The 23619-nt window shown below is 40.0% G+C and overlaps 1 protein-coding gene across 2 annotated transcripts in view; it reads right to left on the reverse strand.

Annotated features, from left to right (window-relative positions):
* The window catches only part of sox6 (SRY-box transcription factor 6), a 122551-nt gene extending 99168 nt beyond the window's left edge, over positions 1 to 23383 (reverse strand). For both annotated transcript variants that reach the window (XM_077621933.1, XM_077621924.1), the window contains exons 1-4: positions 23271 to 23383; positions 20496 to 20538; positions 19251 to 19452; positions 2747 to 2818 (exon numbers count right to left, since the gene is read on the reverse strand). The gene's annotated coding sequence lies outside the window, so the exon portion shown is untranslated. The remainder of the gene's footprint in view (positions 1 to 2746; positions 2819 to 19250; positions 19453 to 20495; positions 20539 to 23270) is intronic.
* Positions 23384 to 23619: the final 236 nt, after the last annotated feature.

The following is a 23619-nucleotide window of genomic DNA, read 5'->3' on the forward strand; positions in this document are numbered from 1 at the left end:
TTTTGAAATTGAACATCTTTATGGGGAGGTGGTGTGACACTATATGATGTCAATATAAGGTCTATTACCAGCAGTGGTGTTTGGTAACGCAACCAAGATTTTCACTTAGTTCTCCAATTAGACTACTCAATGTCTCATTTTTGCGCAACTGTCCTTATATTCAAATTAAATGACAAGTTAAAGACCGCTTGGTGACAGTTAAATGACATAAAGTCTCTCAGTGGAGTGGGGTATGTGTGACACGTACTGTTAGTCTGGAAAAGCTGTCCTAATTCTGTTTTAGTCACAAAGTCTGATCCCAAATTCTGACATTTGGTCATGCATAAATGCACACGTACTAGATGCACATACACACTTAATGTATACCTTTGTTGGTGTCAGTCGGCTTCAATTGACCTCGCCCCACTGATATCCATGTACACACACAGACTCCTGATGTAGACACACACCTCTGACAGCCCTGCCAGATGACTAGTGAATTAATTTGTGTGAGCCACTCCAACATTAGCAAGGTGTGTTGAAAGGTGTCTGCCCATGTTTCAAATTAAACGCGCTGCTGGTCAGCATTAGCACCTCGCCACCCGTCAGCAACTGACACTTAGGGGGGTCTAGTGGGGAGGGAAAAGAGAGGAGCCGGTCCGCCATTCACACTGGAATAATTAGAACATGTCAGGAGGAATTAATTTCCTCATTTTTCAAAAGGATATACAGAAATTACCATGTTATTATATGACAGGGTCCCTGGGAGGATTGGATTAAATTTGATTTCTTGCGCAGCCCACACAACAAATTAAAGTCATAAATAAGATGGAAAGAAGCGGGGCGCAGAGCATATGTTTATGGCAATGAGTGAAGCCAAGGGACCGGAAACAACTATCTTCATTTCATTTTATTTAAATCGGGCCGACACCGTGTGTCTGAATGACAGCAGTTGCTAATGGCTCCAAATTAGAGGCTCCTTGATATTAACGCAGAGATTTCTTCGCAGTGGCAATAGTCTAAATCGTGGGAGCCATTGCATTAGTGTTCAACAATGATCCAATTCCTCAATTTATTGGATTGTTGTCAGTGTCCAAGGAATGTCACCTGCATTTTGCGATACACAAATTGAATGAATTCTGCAAATCATAGTCAACTGATGCTACCGATCTTGCAGAATTTATTGTCAAGGATTTGAAAACGTGCTTTCCTGGGATTTTTTTTACACAGTATTTTTTTTTAACCTAGTAAAATGCTATTCCAAACTTTTTTTAATCTATAGGTACAAAGTAATTCAATAATGCATAAGACGAAAAAATGGGTAAAGATAAGACATTTTAAATGTTATGCGAAAGCATGTTTTATACGAATAAATTGACTTGTGATTTATTTTTGGTCCTTTAAAAAAATATTAGCACCAGCACCCTGGGGCACGAGAAATTACCTTTGAAAGTTGATATCCATAAACATTAAAACAGGTAACTTGGATGTTTTTTAAAGGTATTTTTCAATGCTTATGAATGGTCTGCCTGCAAAAGCAAGTTCAATCTCAACTTCAGATGTAAAGCTTGACGTCAAGGTTTTTGTAGAGAGGCGAGTTTATTTGTAAATCGTTTAGATGCCTCAAAATGTATCAGACACAAGTGTCAAAGAAAAATGGCTGCAGTCTCAACAACACAGCGCAAAAGAAATTGGGAAAACATTGTTTATCCAGCTATCGTCCTTATTCTCATATTGGATTTCTTCACGTCACTAATGCGTAAAGGCTCTGAAATGAGCCAGCATTAGAGACCAGCACTCCCATGGGCGTCGCAAACTTTAAATAATTTGCAAATCAATTAAGTGGCTACTCTGAAGGCAACAGGGACTTCACACTCCAGGGTCGTGGCGCATTATCAGTCAGAGAAGATTCATGTCGTTTTGGGAGAAAAGTTCATGGTTGAAGTCATTAATTCATTTAAGCGGACTTTTAGTTATGCATTACTTTCCACAGCTGGAGTAGCAAGAAGATTAACGGCGTGTTCTTTGCTCCTGTTTTTCACCGTATAGTGCTACTAAGTGAACTCTGTCTAACACTCGGAGGGATCATACCTTGAAATACAGGACAGCAGCCAAATCTATATTGGATTTTTATTCATCAAATAAATCATGTTTATCCTTCATTTAAATAATAACAATAAACCTAGAGGTTAGATCCTTTTCCTGCGACTCAATATCGTCCGTGTTTAATCACCACTGTAAAGAGTAGCCAGACAACACCGCATCTAATCCACTGAGAGCATATTTTACTTTAATGACTTCATCATAAGATCGTACATCAAGCAAAACAGAGGTCTAGTTATATGATGTTATTAAGTTCAAGTGGGGCTTTCACATGCTTGTCTGATAATCATGTGTGCAGCAAGCATTTTTTTGCATCATTTCATTCATTATAAAGAGTGGAATTTGACAGATTTGATTCCAATAACGGCGATAGAGATCCAATCCTTTTTACTTGTGGGCCTGGCAGTGGCCACTGCAAGCACACGTAGCGACAAAAGGATTGGACTCCTATTGCGATCGGTGACAACCTAAACCAATTGTAACGTTGTCTTCAGGAGCAGATGGTGAAAACGTAGCTTCTCTAAAAGCGTGTAATTGCGCACACATTGTGACGACGCGATTGTCCGGCTCATTTAATGCAGGTGTTGAGTGTGGGTGATAAACAGCAGGGGATGATGAAACGTGTCAAGAACAGAAACAGCTCAAGGTGCAAATGGATACTTACAAAAACTGAAAGACTCGCTCCCCAGTTTCCAGCAACTCACTGGCACGTTGGTTTTGAATTCATGTAAATAACCTGAAATGCAAGCACAAACAGAGAGAAAAAATGTCATTGGTGCCGTTAAATGCGAACAGAAAATGTGACATGACGGTCAAAATTGTACACGAATCATCAGGTATCGAAAAAGACGGGACAGATGAATGCAACAGGAACACTGTGTGGTTTTAAAACAACCAGGCCGTTTGATAACACTATTTACCGACATCAGAACAAACAGAAAAAGAACAAGTGAAAGAGAATCAGGGCCACGGTCAATGTTGGCTGAAGGTCACTTTTTCATACCTGGCCCTTGTTCTCTTTGTAAAATCTACATTGCCTTTTGTAATAGCAGTTTTAAAAAGTGTCATTTTATCCAACTAAAAGCAATAAAACCCCATTAGTTAGCATTGTCAGGCCTCTTTCGCTTAACACCTTGACATGCGCAAGAACATGTATAAACTTGGAAGAAAAAAAAGACAAAACTGTCCTTTTCCTCAAACCTGAGAAAATTCACATTTATATGAGAAATGGCCAAAGAAGCCAATAGTCATGTTTGCTTTTCAAACATTCTTAACAACCATCTTTTGATGAAATAAAGGGATATCTAACATTGAGCGTTCACCAACGTGTCGCTTTGTGTTTTGAATTCACAGCTAATATCGGTCATATGGTGAAAGCTTCAAACAGGAAATATTGTACTTAATCACCGGTAATGCAATCCTGGGAATATTCTTATGTGATAGTTTGTACTACTGTCTTGGTATCCTTTATCTTCAAAATAGGGCTCCCTGAGAATTTGGAAATACCTCAAGCAGGTGAGTAGAAGAGTTGCTCAAGGATGGCAATGTTCTTTTCATTCAGGAACTTGCAGATCCTCGCTGTGATATCTCTTTTATCAAAAGTCCTCAAAAGGTAAAGTCCCCTAATGTAGTTTGGATTTAAATTCTGTCTATTTTGACTTTATTCCTAGAATTTGATGACACACTTGTACTATCTCTTGATGACAGATGTCCAAAAAAACACACAAATTACCATCTCAGCAGATAATTTCCTGTTAATTTTCTCGCATTATCTTGTTTTTCCACAATAAACCTCTATCTCATTACCAGCTGATTTGCACAATTAAGCTGCATCAGCGCTGCCAATTAAGCGAGGCCAAGGGTTTTTAAGGTTACGCTTAACTGATCTGTCACTAATTTGCGCTATGGCACCTCGGTCTCCCCCCTGTACATCATCAACGAGACGAGCAGATAAATGTGGCCTGCTCATTGTTATCAGTGTGTGTGTGGGGGGGAGTTTAGTGGATCAACACAAGCAAGTAGATAAATGCAGAGTCGCAGATAGGTCTGAATGTGGTAGCCTTGAGCCGCGAGGTGACAATGGAGGAGAGGGTAGCCAGAACTGACCCTGGCTCAATAGGAAGCCTTCGTATGAATAGCACCTCTGCCTTTCAAATGCTCACAATTTCACTGTTTGCACCAGTGCTTCAGCCACAACCACCCACCTACGCATTCACATACTTTAACTTGTGTTCCAGCGCTTTAGTCTGGCTGGAGAACCCACACACAACATGGATGGTAATTCAACGTGCCAGCCTAGTCAGAATTCTGACTGAAGGCCTAATTCCTCTAAACGGGAGCTCTGGTAATTACACGGAGTTTAGCAACCCTTGAACTTGTCGTCTGATGGTAATAGAGAACAATAGGGAAAATAATAAACGGGTAAATGTATTCCTTTTTCGGGATTTATTATGTCAATTACTTGGGTGAGGGATAACAACAAAGGAATGTATAATTGCTAATAACGAGCTAGCCCGAACGATCTTCAAATGAAATGCTGCAATGCCTGCAGGGTAATAAGAGTGTGTGTCAACTGGCCTATTGTAACAACGTGCAGTCGTTCTTTTTCCTGCTGTGAATTAGACCTACGGGAAGGAAACATTAAAGCACTCCTAATTAGAGGACTAGGGACTTATTAAAAACAATTGCAGTGAAGGGCAAATTATTACTTTCACCACATTTTTTTCCAAACCAATTGTCAAAACACTTTCCCTAATAAAATAATACATTCATTTTTTTCCATTAGTTAGTTACACAGGGCGGCGGCATACTCCACATAAAACAACAGCGGTTAAATAGTTTATATTTTGCTTTTGTGTGAATAATTTATATACAGTGGAAAAAAAATATTTACTAGGCCCAATGCACAAATGCCTGAGGTTTTTTTTTTTAACTATTTGCCACCTTACCAATAAAAATAGAAATTTTCTGGTTATACTTTTTGGGTTTATTTTATGTTTGTGTGGGTTCTCAGTCATCCAGGTAATGGTAACCCACAAAATCTGAATTTGCTGTAAAAAATGATATAAATACATAAATACATTTAGATTAGGGAATAATGCTTAATTTATGACAGTGTCATTTTTTTCTGCAATGTTCACCTTACTTTATGTTCTTCACACACACAAGCACACAGAGCATACAATGCGATAACTAAAATGACCTCCGAATGCATACACTGCGGGTCCAAATTCCAGCACTGATATTGGGCCAAAATAGCTCTATTTACTGTACATACTACGTTGGGTTAAAACATCAGTTTTCTTTGGCTTCTTTGTCCTTTTCATTACAAAAAAATGTATGTGGGCTAATGACAACATGACTCAAAATTTTACAAAGGGTAGACACATTTATAAGTGAATATAAACATATGCAGTCGATAAAGGCAATATCAACTTTAACATTCAAGGTGGACAAGCGCTATAGAAAATGATGGAAAAGAAATCAAGTTTACAAGACTACATTGTCACTGACTTAGATTTTCTAGGACATACCCTGCCTCTCATCCAGCTGTTCACAGACACCTAAGAAAAGTGGTTGAGATAATAGACGGATATCTTGAATGAGTTTTGAAAACATAGACTAAGGCCATTCCTTTGTAGTGGCACCTCCCATGTTGAAGATGTTCATGTATCTTTAAAGTAGACATCAAGCAAACGCTTAGCCTCTCGGGATCGCTGTTTGAACTGAAGCCTCTTGTCGGGCTTTGTGAAAGATTACAGTTTAGTGTGTGCTTGCTGTCGACCACACTTGATTTTTCCAGTGTGTTGTTCTGCAAGTTAAAAGAAAAGAAATCACCATAGTGCCGAGGTGTCGTGATTTCTGAGTTTTATTTCTGCCTCGATCTGATGTGTCACTTAAAAAGTGGCATCTCAATGCCCCTTTTCATGCCGTTAAGTCATTAGCCGCCTTTGACGATTTTCCGATTTAAGGGCTTGCGGGTGGGAGGCCAGAGATGGATCATATTTAAATATCATTGACACCAATAGAGGTACTACATACCATTTGGACTGGAAGGTGAGTCCCTCCTATTTTAAAGGATATATATTTTAATTAAAGGTTTTTTGGAAAGAGCACATTATTGTTTTTCAATAATTTGCTTAGGGTTTGTCCAGTTATTTATGACGTTTGTCCTATTCCTAGCCAAGAAATAGCTTGACAATTTGTAGTAGACCTATTGGTCTCTTGGCAAACTATCAGTCAATCCCACCTTTATTTCAACGGGGAAAAAAACCATTGAGACCAATGCCTCTTTTTCACGGGTGATGCAGGTTCACTGCCGTCATTTTCTGCAGTATTTCTGCCAGCTCGTCCCATTTAGGTGGAGTTATTTGGTGTTGGAAACAAGTCAGTCACTTGCAAACAGCTGCCTCATTCAGCATCACAGCACAAACTGTCCCTGCCTTCCTAACCTCGCTTTTCTCCCCTTTTCATCATTGTCTCTCTGAATGAACTCATCCTAACACTGAGCCACCACAGACCAGACACTCACAAAATGTCTTGCACCAGTGTGTCAGGAATGTCTACCGGACTGACACTTTGGTGAAACATCTTTGTCCACGGTACAATGGGATTGACTTTAGTGCCAAGTTGCATTTGTTTCAAAAGAGCAACTTGATGAAGACAACAATTTCACGAGTCTCTCCGCAAAAACAGTACTTTTATTTTCTTTACGAGTCCAGTCAGAAAAGGCAACAAATATTTTTTCTCGGTGCTCCTATCAGGCGCCTGTGCAACTTATCAATACTCTTTGATTCCTTTTCTTCTCTACAAAGCCTGTAGAAACAGTGAACGCAGAACGAGGCTTGTCTTCTTGCACACCAATGAGAACTCTTCCATTGACTTCGGAGTTATACTCAGATATTTTATTTTTCCTCTGTCTCTTATTATCAGCGTTTGCGTTGAGGGTGGAGGAGTACCACAAGCCTTTCCTTCTCACCCAGGTAATGTGTTTATTTTCCTAAGCCCATCTTCTAGTTTACCGTGTGCTGGTGTTTCTGCCCTCTTATCGCCTGGCCCTCGTGGGGCACTTTAGCCCCTCAAATCCTGTTCACCACATACTGGTTTTAGAATCTGTGAAATGAATGCTCGAGAAGCATGGCCACAATGTCCGCCTGTGTTGCAACCCGGCTAAAATGGGCTTGGTGCTTTTTTTTTTCCATACAGAAGCATAATGGAAGTTTTTAACACCTCAAAAGAGGCAGGGTCTTTGTGGAACCACACTACAGAAAGCTGGCGGTCTCCGGAGGAGGCAGACACACTGAGTGTTGCCGGACAAAGAGCTCGACGAGCAAAATCAACGGGGGCATCACTCTGCCCGCAGCCGCACAAACGAGCCTACATACATACTTTAAATGCACCTAAATTCAAGAAGAATGAATGATCGTAAATGAAAGCCGCCACTATGTGAAAATTGTTGTTTACTTGCTTTGTCTGAAAAATGGTTGATGTACGCGTACAATTGGCAAATACCTTAGAACTTTGATAAATGGAGAATATCCTCTTTAATCTAGAAGAAGCTATTTTGTGACGTCAGTTATACTCAAGCACATAGCCACCGATACTCTCATACAACAAGGAAGGTGTGGAAGGGTGGGCAATTTGCAATACTCCCATTTGATTGGCCAAAATGTCAGGCGGCCACTTCTTCTGGCTTTAATTGATATTTTTCTCCGAATAATTTATCAGACAAGATCATTATAAAGGTGTTTTTGTCTCTCTGCGTTACAACACAATCTGTAAGCGTTGACAACAAGCTAATGAGTACAATTTCTCCTTGTGCTGTTTTACACGTCAACAATATGTGTTTGGAAACTCTTTTGACTTTCATCAGAGGCAACATAATCAATCAGCAATTGTCTCGCTGCTTAAAAACGGTTGCCAGCAAAGTGGCCCGACTGCGGAGCATCTGTATTGAAATGATTTCCTATTTAAGACACAGCTTAGCGTGAATATTTTCCAACAGCACTCCGCTGAGAATCAATGACATGCTGTATTAAACTGAAAAGGAAACAACTGTTTCATAAATGATCAGGTTACAATACAGCAGTGGTGTCCGAAAATTATGCTGCTTTATTTTTTTCCAGAAAAAGCGTTTTACACCATTTAGAAGAGTTCTAGTTTTCCACCAACGAGTTTTATTGCTGTGCAAAAATCGTCCTAGGTTGACCAATAATCTTTTTCCAACCGTGGGCTTAGGTGGAAAACATTTGTGGTCGTGGAGGTGACATCATTTCATTGGATGCTGACGTGCAACTTCTTTTACAAGGAATTCCTCATCGTTTTGAGATGGGATGAATGAATGCACAAATGTGTGTCACAATAGATCACAATTGGGGAAGTCAAGTATTTCAGAACAGGCCTTTTTAACACCATTCAAATGCAATCCATCGTTGGAAATATACAGTAAACTAGGAGGGCTAGCAGTGAATGAGTCCGTGCCATTGGTGGCGATATACATCAAATATACATTTGAAATGGAGGGTTGGCTGCGGGTGATCAAATGGATTGGTGGTCCATTGCCATCATAGGCAATGAATGAGTCGATAGCAGCATTTGGAAATGCAAATGAGTGCATTTAGGCGGAGTTTGAGAATATTTCTGCCTTGGTAATCTTCTAAAGAGGGAAATGATTTAGAAGGAGGACACAAATCTCCAGCGACATGGCAGGAACTGTAGGGCACTTTGGTCTCCCATTTCTCCCTTTCTCGTCTGACTCGTGTCTCGCCCCGCCCCTTCTCCTCATCACTCCCTCCTAATTCCCCTCTCCCCCTCGTTGCCCCCGGGGTGGCAGGGCCAGGAGCGGCAGACTCTGGTTGGCTATTCCCCCTCAGAGAAAACAAATGTAGTGTTTGAACCACTGATCAGTCGCTTAATTGACTTTAACACTCCTTTTCTGGATTTAAAAAAAGGCCTTTGAAATAAAAGGTCATATTACCTCTAGAGTCGGCTAATAAATAAGTCAAACAAGGTAAGAGGTTCCTGCCAGTGAATGTTAAAGGGAAATTTAATTAGAGGGGGGAAAAAACAACAGGCTCTCTATTGGATACTAACCATAAATGAAATATATCCAGAAGAAAACACCATTGCCTTTTACCCAAAAATAAAATCTGTCTGGACATCATTGTTCCCTATTAGTCTGCACCCTCCAGTGCATTAAATTTTCTCCCATTATATGAGTTGGGCCACAGGCCCATTGTCCATTGATTCCTGCACAAGGAAAGGAAACGGGCATAAAGCAAATCTTCAGTCTGGACTGAAGCAGACCAAGGGAAGGAGGAAGACAACACTGCTCTGCACCCACACCACTACAATGTGGCCTTTGTGACATAATGCAGCAGATTGTGGAAAATAATCCTGAATTTACTACTTCACCTTCTCCAGCAATAACATGTGACATCACAGCGTGAGCCATGTATGCCATATTTCAGCGTACATGTTGAGTTTAGAGGGGGGAGGGTTTTTTAAAAAAAGCTTTGCCAAGCCGTTATTACAGCCCCATCATGTCCTGTGAGCCTATTACAACATTGAACAAGAAGCAGTAAAACTACAGACTGACGGCAGGAGGGAATCTGTATAAGCTCGCAACACACTTTGAACGAAGTACGAGACCTAGATGTAGCTCCAATTACACTGTCAAACAATGGGCATTGAAATTCTGTCGCAGAGTCTGAGGCAGGGCAGCAGGACGGTTCTTCGAAGCGGCTGACCTGACAGCAGTAACATGAGGTTGGTGTTAACGGTGCTGAAAGCATGACAGGTGGGTCACATGAAAGATCAAGTCCAGTTCATTTCGCAAGTGCAACAAATGCACATGCTTCCCATTATTCGACAAGACAAACCCATGTCCCGCCGGGTCGGAATGACCCACTGAAAACTGTTCTTTGCTGCTATTGACACATTGAAATGTATGCCGCGAGTGTAAATAGAGTACATTGACACCATCAGAGCCAAAAGTGAATCACTAGCTGCCTTTGCCAGCGCAAGACGTCCAATTCTTTAATTCTGGCAGCAAATGACATCCCTAAAATGGATTGGACATCTTGCGCCATCAATGTCACGGAGATATCGGCATTCAAAATAACCAGTCCTCCTGGTTCAAATGAATTTACCAATGGCAGGCATGGAGTTAAAATACATTATTTAGTAGAATACATTAAAAGATACTTTAAGTATTGAGTAAAAAGTTATAACACCTAGAATTGGTTTCAGAAATAATTGAAAGAAACAGTTTGGGAACATTACATTTAAATTTGAACTGTACTTGATCAATGCACGTAGAATATTAAAAATGTTGTTGAACATTTAATTCAGTCAATCTTTTGCGTACTACTAAAAAAGTGTGTACACTTATACGACTTTAAAAAGCACTGGCGTGATATTATCAATAAGTTTTTTCCATTCATCAATGGAATGTTAATTTGTTTCAATGTATGCAGATAGGTATAGCATTGTTATATGTCTATTTTTATGTGCCTTCTCTACATCAAACTGAATGCCTTTGAAGAGGCGGAACTGTAGCCAAATGGTAAAGTAAAGTCGAATTTTAAAATTGGAAAATATTACCCCCCCCCCAACTCCCCGCTTTCTTTTTTTTTTTGAATAGCCGCGAGATAAGCACCTTTTAGCAAAGCGGCCAGCGGAGTTTAAGCTTATTATGACTACCTCTCGAAGCGCAGAGGCATGTACTGTTGAAATCAAAAGGAGTAATGGGCAGGTAAGCCAGTGTCATTCGAAGAAGGAAGTCAGTTGTGAAATTGTCAAATCTCACAAAATTGGCCCTTGGCATACTCCCAGAAAAGATTTCTAACAGCACGGCCGTGACAAAACTTAGTGGTTCATTGTGTTACAGAAAGAAAATCTGCAGATAATCTCCCTGTTTTTAGACCCCAATAATAGTTGGATCGTATCTCATTTTGTTTATTGAAGCAGACATATTACACGATGGTATTTTTCCAGTCCTTTTTTAAGTAGCTTGAAGGCAAAAATTCCATTATGTCATTTCCAGGAATTTTGACAGTTATTCTTAGTTGTTGTTGCTCAAAGACCCTGTCAATTAAATTCAGGGATTTGATTGAAAAACTCGCACGATGTGTATATTTTTGCAGAAAACAATTTAGTCAATTAAATCACCCTACGGCCACTCCTCAAAAATGTATCGTTCTTTCAAACATTTCTGCTTAAAACGGATAACAGTTCCTCAATATCAGACATAAGAGTGAACAGGGAATAAAAAACTCTAACATGGCAACCGGCATGTGGCCCGAGTCTTCAAATTTGGCAGGTTTGTTAAAAGCAATCTTCTCCGTCTTATGCCAGATTTACAGGATTTAAATGAAACAAAATGTTGACGAACGGATCAAATATCGTATCTGTAAACAAGAGTTCCGCTAATACCCACTGTACCAGTCGACAAGGCAACCTCCCGGACAAAAGCTCCCTAATAAATCCAATCGTGTGAATATTCATCAATGTTGCAACATGATCTGCAGATCTAATCACAATCACGATCCCCTTAATCACAGGGTTTCTAATTAGGTTCTAATGACCCACCCCCCATTCTCTCTGAGCGCCTCTGTGTCACTCCCACATGATCAGACCATGAAATAGTATATTAAGAGGCTGTCAAAATCAAAAGGAGCCCTCATCTCGTAGCGGTCCTACAAAAGGCAGACCTCAGGCTAATTGAAATTATCGAAAGCTTAGCCCTAGCTTCAGTACAGCAGGCGAGAGCCGGTGCCAGAAGTGAGGCTTTGTTTTTTTCTGATGCCGGATAATTGATTAAACCTGATTTGGTGAAAGGCCACATACAGCCAATCCAACCAAGGGCGGAAAAAAAATCTCCCTTGCACTTTTCTCCGAAGTTTCTTCTATTCTAATTCAGGCCTCCGAATGAAGCCTCAAAGATCCCATGTTCATTGGACGAGCAGTGTTGGAGATGATGATCACTGGCCACAATTTGATAATGATGACTGTTTAATTAGAAGCCTTTCTCTGGCCTGACCATAACCAAAACTCCTCCACCCTGCAGATGGTAACCAATAAATTTAGCTTTTTTGAGGATGAGGAGGAACATTGTACCTCCTCGGTCTCTCCTCAGCTCCACCCCTAACCAAGAACATAAAGCCTTTCTCCCTGTTGACACACGACCACAAACGGCGACGTCCATGTGTGTCGGAAGAGTCCGACCGTGCTTCTTAAACGCCGCGTTCGTATACATTCTGATGGAATTGCTTCCACATTTTCCAGGCGCGCTTGGGCTCCTGTGCAACATTTGATATTCTTTCATTATCTTTACCTCAAACAAAGATGGTAACTTGGCCCACAGAATTACACACAAACTATCGTCATTGAATGTTATTCAGGGAAAAATGCAATACAGGGCAATGACAGAGAAAGAGACAAACCCAATACTTTGTGTGAAACATGCGTATGCATTTAACGGCGCATGTAGGAAAAGCGTTTGTGCTCTCTTGCGTAACGTCCATTTGAAAGAAAGTCTTTACATTGATAGACTGCTCGCTAATGTATGGTTAGGGATCAGCGTACACCACTGTTTAGACAATGCAAGTGCAAGTGGTCACAACAAGTCCATCATCCTTATAGTTTCAACTAGTATGACAAATTTGTGGATCACAACCATTCCATTCATGTTTTTTTTATCTGCCATTTTACCCATTTTTTTATTTCCTTTTCATCTGCCAATCATCTATCTCAAACAAAATGACTGATTGTGTGAGTGTGCGAGCTTATGTGTGTGTGTGTGTTCTCAATGTGGGCTGGTGTCGTGTGCCAGAGTGGCTATCCCCTCAGATTGTCAAAGAGGCTCATGGGAAATTTGCAGTACAGGCCAAACCACAAGCTTTCTCTATAATTTCAGCAGATTTCTCTTTTTTTAGTCCCATTCAAGAAAGTGATTATAGCAGAACTTTACTTTCTTGGCTTTATTCTTCAGGCGCTCTGGGTTTTCCTCACCGCAGCTGCACTTTGCTTATAAACGTGCAGCAAGCCGATATTTTCTTAACTCATTCGCTGCCATTGACGGCGACGGACGTCATAACGGTTTGAAATGGGAGCTTTGGCTGTGATCATCCCTGTTAAAAATGGATTGAACCCCTCCCCGCCAGTACCTCTGACACATGCTTATTCACTGCCATCCATGTCCTTCATTCCCAGCAAATTCCTGACTAAGAAACAGAAACATCCTAAATGAAAGTCACGGAATCACATCAGCATTGAATCAGGTAACAGGCGTGCATAAGAAGAGAGTCAATGTGGGCTCTTCGGAACAGAAGCCTCTTGTTTTTCTCACAGTCTATTCCGTGAAATAACGAACCGTTCAGTTACAAGCTGAGGGGAAAAAGAAAACCTGTGTGGCATGATTGTATGTTTTTAACAGTACTGAATGTGATGTATTTACCGTAGGCTACAGCATTTACTGGTACCCCTTCTACTCGTGATTCACATGTTTTTTATTAGGCACGAGACAGTGGAACGAAACTTGCTGTCATGAAAAGAAAGGCAAGATTCCATCTTGATTTTTTTTTTTTATAAAATATGGAAATAAAACATTTTTTTACAAAGATGTAATTGCCCATAACTACAAAAGAATCATTGCTTGCTGTAGATAAATCATGACCTTAAGGGTTTCCAGACATCAGTGTGAGGTACATTTTGTCAGCAGTCCCTTCATCATTAAATGAAAGCATGAGAAAAAAACATGTCACTAGGCACATTTAGGAATATTCTTAGAGCACAACCAAGTCAGTGTTAAGATATATTAATCAGAAAAGAAGACCCTGTGGTTAATTTCATCAGAATTTGAGCCGCACCTCCTCCCTCTTCATCACATTGATTTATATTTGGCCTAAGCATGTTCCATTGGAATAACAATCAGAAATTCTAGCCCAATGTGTCTTCTCTTTTCCATAAATTATGTTACATTAGCCACTCTTTGTTTCCATACACACAAACAAGGTAAAGTTAAGTAATTCTGTACGCGCTATATAATCTTTCCCTATATGTTGTGCGCATGGCAACGTCAAATTTGAAAATGTTCACGTGCCAATAAAAATGGCTTCCAGCCTCTTTACCCGCATAATTGGGAGAGAAGAGGCCAGTTTGGCGGGCCAAGTCACAAGGATGGAGCATATTTTACGTCTCATGTCAGATCAAGCTGGCAGATTCACAGCCGTCTGTCAGCTTTCACCAACTAGATCATTTGTAATCGTAGAGAAGGTGGAGACTCGGGTTAGAATACGTGCAATGAACCTCTCCCTTGCATCTTGGTGCTATGGAAACATTGGAAAGATACAGTTTCTAGGGAGCCGTAAACACATGCAAGAAAGACATGCTGTACAATCAACGCAACACCCTAATTGTTTAACTCATTTGCTGCTATCGACGGCAATAGACATCCGATTCATTTGAACTGGCAGCCCTTCATATTAAAATGGATTGGATGTCTGTCACTGTCAACGACAGTCAATGCGTTAAATAGATGCATGGTGGACTTTCAGCTTATCACCACAGGGGTTGCAATAACGAAACCGTAGAAACGCCTCTTATTTGGCACACAAGTTTTTTTAAATGTTTTTTTTTTCTTCCTGACGCAACCCACATGTGCGGGAATTGAACTAAGGTCATCGCACTGTAGCAGGGGAGTTAAATATAGATAAATTTATCTTCCCATAAAAATCAAGTTAGAATTCATGTTGTACTTAAATTGCTCATATGTCATACTTTAATCAGCATGGAAAAAAAACTGATTATCTGGGTCACTCAAACCATTTTACACGTGTGTGAGTTTCAAATCAGTTAATGTTAGAAATACTAATGTCTTTTTTTGTTTTGAAATATAAACTTGACTAATACTAAAATGTAAGAGCAACATCTCACTGTTGCCGATGCAGAGTTTTCATGACAAATGTTATATTCTTGAGAACGCCGACTTCTCCGTGCTTTTGCAAACCATCAAACGCAAGGTGATGGCTTTGTTGCTAGCTGAACAGCTGCCTGCACCGGTTCAAGCGAAGGACCGGAGTGCCGCGTCCTTTTAACATTTTCTCCCAGCCCTGCGGCTCGTCTACGAGAAGGCCTGATCTAAGTATAATGGGAGGAATGGCGAGCCTTGCCTTTTGTCGTGAACACTAATCTCTTTTGCCTCATTCCCTCACAGGACAGCAGCAAAGTCTGCAGAGCATCGACACACGGACAATATTGATCCGCTCTTTGCAAAGTCACCATTTATTACCGACGTACAGTTAGAACACTCAAACGTACATTGAGTGCGAAGGTTAGGTCGTGAAAACACGAGTGCTTCTAGGGTACAAATAATGACACAAAAGCTTTCGACTGGTCGCCAGAGGGAGAAAAGAGTTTTCTTTGGATTTCATAAGCCTAAGGCTGCACAATGAGTACTGACTGACTGATGTGAGTGTTTGTTTAAAATTCACTTTCAACCACCTGCGCTCTTTTCACACAACCTGACAGTTCTCAGCCTTGGTTTGCGTGCTGCTTGTGTGCATGCGCATGTGTGTGTGCATATTGTTCATGCTGCGGGGACATAAGTGTTTACACAGCCAGTGCGGCGACTCACCTCCCTTCTGGGGACAAAATTACATCCTCGGCGTGTCAATATTTAGCTGCATTTTAAAGCCGAGGAAGTAGTTTAAGGTTCACACTGGCTTAGGGTAAGTGTCCGAGAAATGATTCTAAATTGTGTGTGTACACGCGTGTGTGAAGGCACTCCAAAAACCGACACATTCTAATTACTGGCCTGCGACTCGGCATTTGTCTTTGACGCGGCAATCGGGGCGAGCTTCCTCCCTGTGCACGAGCTTATCCGATTCATAAAAACCAATCAACCTGAATAAATCCTGCACCTGATTACCCACCAAGACCTGAGTAAAACACACCCTCACACACAAAGGGCTGTCCAATTAAGTCTACATATTAATGCATGCTGTAAAAAATCACACAAATCAACAGAAGCTGGAATATTGCATTTTGAAGTCAGCATTAATTATGCACAACTATGGACGAAAGGAAAATGGCCAATTATTTTTGAGAAAAACATTGGGTGGGAGAATGAATGATACAGGCCAAAATGGGCCACTTAAGTTACTCGCGCAATTAGACGCTCCCTGTAAAGATGTGCACATATTTAGATTTTTTTCTCATCTTGAATCCTTTAATGTCGGTAAGCCCGCAATTCAATGTGAGTGATGATTCTCAAAGTGCTCTAGGTGCGCGATCGCTGGAGCGTGAGCTCCCTCTAGTGGTCTGCCAAATTTCCGCGCAACTGCAGTTTCGTTGCAGCCGAGAACCTTTCAAGCGAAACCACACCCTTAACAAACAGTGTAAAAAAGACATTCTTGGGGTATCTGATGGAATTTGGGAGGAATATTTTCCAAATGATTGTGAATAAACGCTCACCTCAGAAAATATCACTTTAAGATTTGCATTGCAAAGTCCAAGCATGCCGTTCTAGACAAACCGATCATTAGAATTTGGAATAGAGATGAATAATATCTTAAAGTTGCCTTTAATAAGAAGCTTTATTTGGAAAAAGATGACTGCCCCACTTAGCCTTTTTGGGCCAATTTTATCTTTAACTTAAAATCTGAACATCAGTTCAAATCAAATTTTAAATACTTTTTACGCTTTGCAAAGTTCACCAAATGCACAACAAGGACAGGGATAGCAAACTTTATAGCATGCAGCAGACCCTGAATAATTCTATACACAATCAAGGTTTTTAAATGTACTTTTAGGAAATACTACTCACAAAGTTACCGTATTTCAAAGTCGGCCATGATAGCGTTACTTGTAGTGTAACCTTTTTTGGTGGTAAATTGTAAAAAAAAAATTCCATAACCATTGACGGAAAGCATCTAGAACCTCGCTGCCGTTATCCATTTGCAAACACCTTTCAAACGGTGGCATGCGACCTACTCAAACTACAAAGTACAATCTATGAAAAAGAAACAAGCAATCCAACATACAGCATTCCTTCTATCAGAGTATTGTGGCATAACCGACTGGTCAGAAAGTTCTCGTCGGAGGGGATAGAAAAACAAAATCCGCCAGCCGCGTACCACAAAACACTTTTTATCCTTGCAGAAATATTGCGCCTGCAAATTGGTTAACACTTAAGGCAGATGTCACAACATGTGTCACCACATTTATTATCTGCGAGCCTTCTGCTCCAACTTAACCAGGCCTGCTGTTGTTTACTTCTCCACATCTTGTTTCTCCTTGGCTCTTGTGCTACAAAGAACAGGAGACCCACACGCACTCAGACACACACACACACTTCAGTGCGCTGTAGATACACTTAACCACACACGTCCGGTCGCTGGGATGCTGATTTGAATGACCGTGAAATTGCAAATCCAAATTGGCAGCTCAATTCACACTGACTCATTAAGCTAATGCACAAATATTTTTTTAAATGAATAAATCCCATTGCTCGGCAGTGTCACTTTAAAAATATGCTTGCAAAACGACTGTTTAAAGTATGCAATCCCATGTTTTAATTCAGCGGTGTGCAAAAATGGAACGGCTGCAAATTTAAACAAAAAGCACAATCTAATAAATTATTCTGTGCATCGCCAAACCAAAAGCAGTGTGTACTTATCTCGGAGAAAGATGTACCAGCAATATGATAAAATGCACTTTTCCTTCTCATCATTTTTCTCCACAAAAAGCTCCTGCTAAGTGAATCCAACCTGTAGATCTTCATTTGTGGCACTTAGACTAAATAATGGTTGCTGACGTCCCTAAAACTAAAATCCTAATTTTTAATAGAAATTCAGGCATGAAAGTTGGAGACATGTTTAGACAGGTGAGCATGCATTTTCACTTCATGCCATTGAATCCTAAAAAATATGTATCCATATACACTATCTACTTAACTGAGCTCAAGTGCTGCTTAGTCTCATGTCAACTAATTTGAAATAGTAGCAAATGCGTGACGCAGAGGCAAATGTATTTACTCTGGGGTTCATATATACACATAAATGGCCGCAAATTAAATGCACATACTGTGTATTGATTATTGTGAATTTTCAGCATGCAAGAAAATGTGCTTAAAGTTGTTGCACTGTTCACATGCTGAACTGCCATCAGCACAATGTGCTGAATGGCCAGTCTAATTATACATGTGCCATTTAGACGTGTGCATTTGCTGTGCACGACCACCTTACCTTATGTGGAAAGCTCACGGCTGGCGACTAACAAATAACATTTGCTTCATTCAAATTATGTTGTTTTTGACTTTGAAAAAAAATTCTTTAAGAATTTTTTGAGAAATATTTTATTTTAATTGCTCAGAAGGAGATGACAATTGATAGGATATGTGTTCATGTAAAACAATAGAAGTATCTAGTAATTGAATATCATTGCAAGTGGTGTTTTTTGAACACACTAATAAAAAGAGTCCGGCCTTTTTAGTAAGGTCTAATTAATTTTGGGGGCAATTACATTTCCCCTTTTTAATTGATTAACCATAATCCATAAATCATAATTCGAGCTAATGAACAATATTTTACAAGTTCTGCCTGCATTCAAAACTGTCAGTTAGGAAGATGATTTAATTTTGTTTGCATGCATTTCATATCACTACAATTTCTCCTTGAAACATCTCAAATACTTTTTTTAAGATGACACTTGCTTTCTTTTCAAATTGCTCTTTAATTGAGGCGAGTTGCGTGCAAGTGCATCTTCTGGAAATCGGCAAGGGTTGCAATTCTTTCATTTAATTTAGGACGCGCATTTTTGAACAGGGCATTTCTTACTCGAGTAAAAGGAGGGCGCCGTCTTTCCCAGGCTAAACGCAAGTGCGTCAAAAAATGACTTAAAAAAAAAAATGCAGGCTGAAGTTGACGCGCGCTTCTTAAGCGCAAGTTCTCCGCGTGTTCCGTGAACGTAACGTGGCCGAAAAGAGCGCTTGAAAACCCCAACGCAAAAAACGCCTTTGGACTCATCCCTTCTCTCACGATGACCAATTTATAGTCAAATCCACCACTTGGGACACTTTCCCCCCATCATTTCACCCACCGACACGCGCGTTTTCAACTTTTTCCGAGTCCAACAAGAGCGAGTGCAAGCGAGGCGAGTTTGTTTACCTTGACGACGTAACTCGAGGAGCATGTGGCGTGCGTGGGTTCCTCTCCGCGCCGTAAGAAGAAGAAGAAGAAAAAAGGACAAGTGGAGTCACTTGAACTTGAAAAGTCTTCTTAGATGGGTGGGTGGCTTTTCTGCGGGGCTGTCAACGCGGCGCCGGCATCAGAATGAGAGAAGGTCCCGCACGCGTTCGGCCAACTTGAGCTGTCCAAAAGTACAAGTAAAGCTTTTGTTGCTCTCTTCTTTATCTCCCTCCCTCTTTTTCCAACTCTCTCTCTCTCTCTCTCTCGCTCGCACTCTCTCTCTCTCTCTCTCTCGCTTTCTCTCTCACCCCCCTCCCTCTCTCTCTGGTGCTGTCAATCTTAACAATCAATGCTCTCTGCCATGTCGCAGGTATTCAAAGCACCCCCTCCCCACGCGAGACATAACAAAGTGAGTGGCCAGGGCATTGATCTGCAGGGAGGGAGGAATTCTTCCTCCCCCTCGACCCCCCATACGCCCCCCTACCCATCGTCCTCCTCCTCCCAGAGTGAGCGATCACGTTCATGTCGAGGAGTTAAAAATCAAGCGTGGAGTAGAAATGTAGATTTTTTTTAAAGTGGATAAAGGCAAGAATATAACTTGCAATTGCACGCTGTTTTTTCTATACTTATTACGACCCAATTTTATTGCATTATAGTTTGCAGCGCAACTTCTTTTTAACACTTGTTTTCTTAAAAAATAAAATTCAAACTGCCAAAATAATTGTCCGAAAGCAATAGTGTGATTTTAGATACGTTTAAGATGATGGATTTTTAGAAAATTGTGATTTTTAGTGCGATTCCATGAATACAATTAAAGCATTATTACAAAATCATAAGAACACCCATTGTGGTTTATTTAACTACAAAATACGAATAATATCGACTCTACTGCAAGCAGATAATTATTATTAACAGCAGGAGATTTATTTGATCCGTTTTATCACCAAACTATATGGTCACTATCTTTTCTTTTTAACGGTTTGACTCCAATTATCAATAATCGCTCCATTGTTGAACATCAATTATTTGATATTTAATTATAGATTTGCAGTTATTCCCCAAAACAATCCTTGAAACCACTTCTTAAACAAACAATAGAGGATCAGGATTACAGAATTTCTATACACATTTCATTCTATTAACCAGAAAATGTTAACGGGGCTTACAAATTTGAGTGTGTCAAAGTGGTAACTAAAAATGAAGGAATAGGAAATAATTACTTACAAGTTGAGAAGACATCAGGAGGTGGAAAAATGTTGATTCTTATCTGGAGAGTGACACGGAGAGGAAAGTGAAGAGAGAGAAAGAGAGCGAGAGTTAAACGTCAAAGCCCAGAAGAGCAGCGCATCCCATTTGCGAGCCCCCCGAATTTAACGAACCAAATCTTACTTTAAAAAAAAAGTTGGATTCAAACCGGCGCAAAAAAGGGATGAAATCAACTTTTCTACCAGTTGTCAACTCGGAAATCTTCCATATAAAATGATGTTTTGGGAAAGAAACATATCAAAATTAACAGCACATTATAAAATATTATAAATAGAAATCAGGTGCATGTTAGAATATTTGCATACCATTTATGTATTGAAATGTGACTGCTTGATTGTGTTTGTGTCGGAGCTTTCAGTGCATTTTTTGACGTGACCCATCCGCCACCTTTTGGCAGTTGATGGTACTACGTTTTGGCTTTCTCCAGCCATGGTTCAGGAAATATAAAAACATTTTAATAAGCTTACATGTTTCAGTCATGAGACTCACAATATGCTTTCAGTACATTAGAGTAAGAATAATTACAGTTTGGCTGTATTTAACATTTAACATATTATTATTGCTATATTCAGGTACAGTGTTATTGTTAAATGTGAATTAGACCACAGTTGCTTATAATACTAATAATAATAATACCTAGATATATTTGTTTTTCATACATGCTCATCATGGCGTTCCCTTAATAATTTTTATAAGGGGCAACCTGTTGTAAATTGTTTGTATCGGCCCTTTAAGTGTACTCTTAAATCAGTGAATCATTATGTTGCTGTGCCATTGACGATGATGGATGTCAAATCCATTTGATCTGGGAGAATAATGTTTATCGGCGTCAATGGCCGCTAATTTAGTTATTTTTCAGTTTTCCAATTGCTTAATATTACACTGGTCTACTATTTCCTTTACCAGGGCTGTGTATAAAAAACACAGATACGTGAAAAAAATGACTAAGTACATATTACTTTAATCTGGCAGGAGAGAAAGGTTAAAAAAAGAAAAAAAATGGGAGTAACCTCACTACTAAAATGCCTCTCAATATGACCAATAGGGCAAGGTCAAAAGTTGACTTCCTTCAAACTTGATTCCAGCTACTTTATGATCATTTTTAAATTTTGGAGCAAATCTTTGGTTCCCACAGTAGGAAGATTTTCTAACTGCAAATAACACAACTGATTATTTTTCAAGAGGGATTTTGTCTTGACAGTGAAGAGCAAAACAGAGTCCAGCTTGTTGGTGTTGGTGGGTGAGGGGGGGGCTGCAATACAGATGCATTTGCATATCTTTATGAGCCTTTTTGATGCATCTTGAAATGCAAGTCTGGCCCATAAATATTTGAAGAGCGGAGCGCATGAAAATCCACATTTTTGTTACAATAAATTAACATGTGTTCATCTCCCGTTCTGCATGCTCAATGAGAACGAGTATGATGAGTAGGGGACCTTTGCATTGCCTTGTCCAGACAAACATTTCCAATGTGCATTATTTTCACTCTGTTTAACTATTGGCGGTGATAAAAATCTAATCCGTTTGCTCTCGTAATCCAAATTGATGAAACGTCCATCGCGGTCAATGACAGTGGACGATGACTGTTGCCGCTGGCCCACGAGAAGAATTACAGATACGGTAGGGAAAGGACATTTTTTTGCCACTCTGCTCCACATTTACCACGAAGCCACCAAGTGGGACAAGTGATGTGAAAATGAGGGGATGCGTCGTCGTTTGAGATTTGTAGTTTCTGAATATAAATGCAGGCTGCGGCTTGCTTGTTCTGCAATTCACAGCGCCGTCCTTGATGGTTTTTACAGGGGTGAAAAGTGTAAATGTTTCTTCAGGCACCATTTGGCACGCCTGACCCAACAGCGGGACATCACGTGCTTTGACATGACGCATCTGCGACAAAAAAAAAAAATCTCCCATGACGAGTTTGCGAATGCAAAGTTATGCAATTAACCAAAACGCCATCTGCATACATGCAAATGGTCGGCCTGGCAAAGCGGGAAGCTCTGTTCTTATTAGTTGACCCAAATCCCTCACTTGTAACACACAAGTTCATCAAAGTTTAGTCAGAATCTAATATTTTCTTTCAAGTCAACAGAAGAGCACTGATTAGTCGTGTCGAAATAAAAAGTGTGACATGCCAATCCTAATGACCGCATATAGTTTATAGGGACGTCCCTACACGGCCCCCGAGTGAGTAAACATTAACATTTGAATCAGCGGAAAAGCATATGGACTTTTATTTTTCCTTCCTTATAAATTGTGAGTGTCCAGAGTGCTTCTTCCACGAGATGATATTGAAATGGAAAATCCTTTTTGGAGAATGTCTTACATTACTTGTATTGAACTGTGACCCCCATCCAAAGTAGTATAGTTGTTGTTGTTCCCCCCATATTCCTCCATTTTGTTGTCCCTTTCCTGATCTAAATACTCCCCAAAGGAATTGCGGATGTTTGAACATCTGCAAAAATCAAAACAGCACGCAGAATGTAGAGAAAAGTGAAGAATAATAAATTTTACGTGTTATAGAGCAAAGTGAAGAATATTAGATTTTACATGCATGTTGTATTCATACCAGCCCAAAAGGTTTGCATGACAGACATTTTAGGTTTAGCCTAGGCCAAACAGGGCAGGGGTCAAGAAGCCTTTTGTAAATATGAACTTTTTTTTACACAAAAAAACCCAAATCAAAAGTAGGGAAAATGCTAAATAATAATAAAATTGCAAAAACATACTTACAGGTAGGAAGATGAGGAAGTACATGGCACAATGAGACAATCCAAACAGGGCATGGGCAAAAGACAACAGCAAGGGAGTTCAACATCTCTATCTGGTTTAACGAGACAATGCGGAACAGATGGCTGACAAAAGAGGCAGCTGATTGGCCGAAAAAAACACAAGAGATGGCAACAGGTGAAATTCTTGGGAAATCACAAGGAAAATCCACACAGAAGGGAAACAAAACAAGATAATAATCAAAAACACAAAACTCCAATCCTAACATTATGGGCCTGTTGAAACTGAGAAATTAAATATTTTTTGGAATGTTTACAATATTCTTGCCACCCTAAAAAATGATGTCATTCCT

Source organism: Stigmatopora argus, chromosome 2 (genome assembly GCF_051989625.1).
Source record: "Stigmatopora argus isolate UIUO_Sarg chromosome 2, RoL_Sarg_1.0, whole genome shotgun sequence".
NCBI classification, from domain to species: Eukaryota; Metazoa; Chordata; class Actinopteri; order Syngnathiformes; family Syngnathidae; genus Stigmatopora; species Stigmatopora argus.